We start from the raw sequence: 5,049 nt of genomic DNA, 5'->3' as shown, positions 1-5,049 counted from the left end.
TGTTAACCTGTAGTTAACAAAAGTAAGTTGAATCAACCAAATTTGCAAATAATCTCAAATCCTAATCAAAGCCCCTTGAAAAGTGAAAGCTAAAATTTGCTTATCTTATAAAGAATAAAATTTGTAAGGTGAACCTGAGAGCTAAAGGAAGAACTATTGTTTTATTTGTTATTGTTTGTATTTTTTATTTGTAAATACAATAAATAGGATAAAAAAAAATTTTTTTGAGACAGAGTCTCCCTTTGTTGCCCTCAGTAGAGTACCGTGGCATCACAGCTCACAGCAACCTCAAACTCTTGGGCTCAAGTGATTCTCTTACATCAGCCTCCCAAGTAGCTAGGACTACAGGCACCCCCCACAATGCCTGGCTATTTTTTAGAGACAAGGTCTTGCTCTGGCTTAGGCTAGTCTAGAACCTGTGAGCTCAGACAATCCACCCTCAGGCCTCCCAAGTGCTAGGATTACAAGCATGAGCCACCACGCCCAGCTAGTAAGACAATATTTAATATCAACGTTGGTAGTTACTCTGAGTAGTGTTTTCTGCGAAGAAAAGCTTCCTCATAAAACCTCATATCCAACACAATTCCAAAGAAGTCAGTGGCTCTAGATCATAGAGATCATTTTTCTAATATGTATTTTTAATCACTATGGGTAACTGTATATCTTTATAGGGCACATGTGATGTTTTGATGTAGGCATACGGTGTGAATTAATCAAATCAGGGTAACGAGCATCACCTCAGGTGTTTGTCATTTCTTTGTGTTAGGAACATTCCAATCCTACTCTTAGTTATTTTAGAATATACCATAACATATTTGACTATAGTCACTTTGCTGTGCTATCAAGTTTTGTTCATTCCACCTGACTATAGTTTTGCACCCATTAACCATCCCCACTTTATACCTGCTCCCCATCACCCTTCCCAGCCTCTATTAACCATCATCCTACTCTCGTCCTCCGTGAGATCAATTGTTTTAATACTCAGCTCCTACATATGAGTGAGAACACACACTGTTTGCCTTCTGTACTTGGCTTATTTCACTTAACATAATGGTCTCCATTTCCATCCATGTTTTTGCAAATGACAGGATTTTATTCTTTTTAGGGCTATATAATATTCTGTTGTGTATATGTACTTCAATTTCCTCATTCATCCATTTGTTTTGTTGTTAAAACAAATTTATTAAAAGTTAATATATTTAGAATTAGCCAGCTGGACTTGGTTTAGATGATCCCAATTTTGTTGGCAACATCCAAAGCATCATAATCAGGAGCCAGTCGAACATATGCCTTCTTCTCGCCATCAGGCCTGATCAGGGTGTTGACCTTGGCCACATCAATATCATAAAGCTTCTTCACAGTCTGTTTGACCTGGTGCTTGTTGGCTTTGACATCCACAATGAACACAGTGTGTTGTTGTCTTCTATCTTCTTCATGGCAGACTCAGTGGTCAAGGGGAACTTGATGACGGCATAGTGGTCAAGCTTGTTTCTCCTGGGGGCACTCTTCTGAGGATATTTGGGCTGCCTTCAGAGCCTCAGAGTCTTTGGCTGCCGGAAGGTGGGTGATGTACGGATCTTCTTTTTTTTGTGGCTACGGATGCCTTTTAGCACTGCCCTCTTGGCCTTCAATGCCTTTGCTTTGGCTTCGGCTTTGGGAAGGGCAGGAGATTCCTTCTTCGCTTTCAGCGCCATCTTGTGAAAAGAGCCCATTCATCCGTTTGTTGATGAACACTTAGGTTGATTCCAAATCTTGGCTATTGTGAATAGTGCTGCAACAAAGGTGAGAGCGCAGAGATCTTTTCTTTTTTTGTTTGTTTATTTGTAGACACAGAGTCTCACTTTTTATCACCCTTAGTACAGTGCCATGGTGTCACAGCTCACAGCAACCTCCAACTCCTGGGCTTAGGCGATTCTCTTGTCTCAGCCTTCTGAGTAGCTGGGACCACAGGCACCCACCACAACACCCAGCTATTTTTTTTGTTGCAGTTTGGCCAGGGCTGGGTTTGAACCCGCAACCCTCAGTATATGGGGCCAGTGCCCACCCACCAACCCACAGGCGCCGCCCCAGATTTCAAAACAATGATTTCCTTTCCTTTGGATACACACCTATCATTGGGACCATTTATCGCATGGTAGTGCTATTTTTGTTTTCTCAGGAACCTCCATCCTGTTCTCCATAGCGGTGCAGTAATTTACATTCCCTCCAACAGCGTACGAGGGTTCTCCTTCCTCCTCCACCTCATCAGCACTTGTTACTGCCTGGGTTTAAGTGGCTTTTGTGTTTTTTTTTATGAAAGCCAATTTAACCAGGATGAGATATCACTTTGTGGTTTTGATTTGCATTTCTCAGTCATGGAGACCTTGGAGAGAGCAGGTTGGGCAGAGTGACCAGAGCAGAAGACACAGAGGCAATGTCACCAACTATTGTATTAATTTCCTGTTGGCTGCTGTAGAGGTCAGATGTCCAGAATGGGTGAGTCTGTAACAAAACACCCTAAACTGGGTGACTCATGAACAACAGGAAATTATTTCTCACAATTTTGGAAGCTGAGAAGTCTGAGATGCAGGTGTCGGCAGATTTCCTGTCTGATGAGGGCCCACTTCCTCACCCGTCTTCACCCTCAGCCATGCCATGTTCCAGACAGTGGCTTCCCCTCATCCTGGGTCCCAGACAAAGCAATGCAAGGCCCCAGAGCTCCCTTCAATGAACATACACTGTGAGTGAGAAAAAAACAATAACAGAAAACACTTTTGTGGCTTTAAGTCACTGAACTTGGCAGTTGTTTGTTTGAGGAGCGTGATATAGCCTACCTTGATTACTACAAAAGCAGTAAAGAGTTTCCACACTTCCGTAGAACATTTGGCCTAAGCTACAGAGCTTAAAGTCCAAATTGGAGGATCCAGATTATGCGTCAAAAACATCTTCTCTGTGACACAAAACTGCAGAACACGGTGCCAAGTAAAGCTGTAGGATTCTCTTTTCAGGCAGTGTTTGAGGAAAGTGTCTAATCTGGTTCAAGTTTCAAGCTGCCCTAATGACAAAGCAATAGATTATATAACCGCTCAGATTTCCTCGGAGGCGTATGGTTTTGTGTTCTTCAGTATAAGGCCATGCTGGAAAGAAATAGGTCACAGAAAAGAAACAGTATGGTTTATCTCCCAGGTTAGTCAGGAATTTCTACAGAATACGCAAGTTATTTTAAGATTCAAAGTGACTTCTCAAAGCTACTAAAGTAACATTGGTGAATTACAACAATGCTTTGTCTAAATTACTTGAGAAAATGAAAGGCCGTAGCTGTGCCAAAAATACACAGAGTAAACTAGTCACTTTTATGTCATTCAAAAACAAATACTAATCACTAACTGAATTCCAGGCACGAGGCTAGACACACAGATACAGACATACATAGGAAACGGTCCCCGTCCAAGGGTCTTCAAAAGCAGAGTAGTCTCCGAAATCATTAATTACAAGCCATTATGTGAAGTGCTCTGGTAGAGGCCTTAAGAAAGCTTTAAGTGATCAGAGAAGGGTAAGTAATAATGAACTATGTCAGAAAAAGATTCCAGGAAGAAAAAAAAATTCATGTCATCAATTGTTGCTGAAATTATATATGCATACATACACAGACTGAGAGGCAGAAGGAGCCACATACTTGCATATATGTGTTACATGTACGTATTCATATGTTCGGTATTTTAAATGTATAATAAATGCCTTTGTTTACCTAAAATGTAAAAATAAATCAAATACTTTGAGAAAAAAATGGTAAAACATAGCATACTTAGATTTATCAGTTTTCACATGCCATCATAAACATAAGGACCTCTATCCTGATCTTTCAAAAGAAATGGGGGCCAATCAACGGCTTGGAGTTTTTACCTACGGCAGGTGACTTTAAACTCTGGACCTCAAATCTGGTCTATAAATGGAGACTAAGCCTTCCCTGCAGGATTCTCTAAAGACTGGAAATAGCATGTAAGGCACATGGCACGTACCCTGCAGATAATTTGCCTTCAACAAACAGTACTCGTTATGGTTACACTTGTCCTATTTATCACTAGAAAGAGGTAGATGAACTGAGCTTGCTCTGACCCCACAACGTGCTGTGGACGTTATGCTTTTGAGTGCCTGTTGGGACTTTGTCACGTGTTGTCTTCCTATTCTGATTATGTTTTTCCAGAGATCTATAAAAGTATAATATAAACTTTATATCCTTCCCCCCCAAAAAGTTTAGGGTCTGGGGTTTTGGATTATTCGAATTCAGAATCAATAGGAGTTTATAGGTTTTAAGGAAATGAAAGGAAGAGAGAGACAAACATGCTGAAGCAGAATACGTATAAGGAAATGAAAGATTCAAAAACATCTGGCGACCTCAGTCATCAAGTCAAAATATTCATTGAGCTACGGTTACTGCTGGAGGCACCTTCCAGGCATCAAATATCACATTCATCTTTAACATTCCTTCTTCTCTGTACAAGCAAAGCAAACCATCCCCTTGCTAAATAAATGCCTGGGGTGGTTATTTATTTTACCCCTCGGTTACATGAATTACTCAAAGACAGCGCCTGTGCTCTCTAATTACCTATGCAATACCCAGGCGTGTTCAACCTGCTGCCCGTGGTCTTCATGCAGATTCTGTGAAGACTTTTTTGCTTTTCTGGGGTGGCAGATGTCACAAAACATATGCACAAATCTTTGTTATTTGCTTATCAGTTTTCATTAGTGTTTGTGTATTTAATGTGTGGCCCAAGACAGCTCTTCTTCTTCCAATTGGGGCAAATAAGCCAAAGGTTGGACACTACTGCTAGGTCTGTAATACAACAAGAAAGAAGAGCAGATAAAATCTCAACAGACTCTCACATGTATTCCTTTTTTTTGCAGTTTTGGCCGGGGCCAGGCTTGAACCCGCCACCCCCAGTATATGGGGCCGGTGCCAGCGCCCTACTCCTTGAGCCATAGGTGCCGCCCTCACATGCATTCCTTTCTGTTTGTTTTTGGTAAAATAAGGATACTGTCAAAAACAGGAATAATTTTTTCCTAGTCTAT

At 41.1% G+C, this 5,049-nt stretch overlaps 1 pseudogene; it reads right to left on the bottom strand.

The window, feature by feature from the left end:
• Window positions 1–1,199: 1,199 nt before the first annotated feature.
• On the bottom strand, window positions 1,200–1,694 carry LOC100950614 (annotated as a pseudogene).
• Between the last annotated feature and the right edge of the window lie 3,355 nt (window positions 1,695–5,049).

This window comes from Otolemur garnettii, unplaced genomic scaffold (assembly GCF_000181295.1).
Source record: "Otolemur garnettii isolate 467f Iridium unplaced genomic scaffold, OtoGar3 scaffold00054, whole genome shotgun sequence".
In the NCBI taxonomy this organism is placed as follows: domain Eukaryota; kingdom Metazoa; phylum Chordata; class Mammalia; order Primates; family Galagidae; genus Otolemur; species Otolemur garnettii.
The sequence above is the reverse complement of the archived record's forward strand: the minus strand, read 5'-3'. Positions and strand labels throughout refer to the sequence as shown.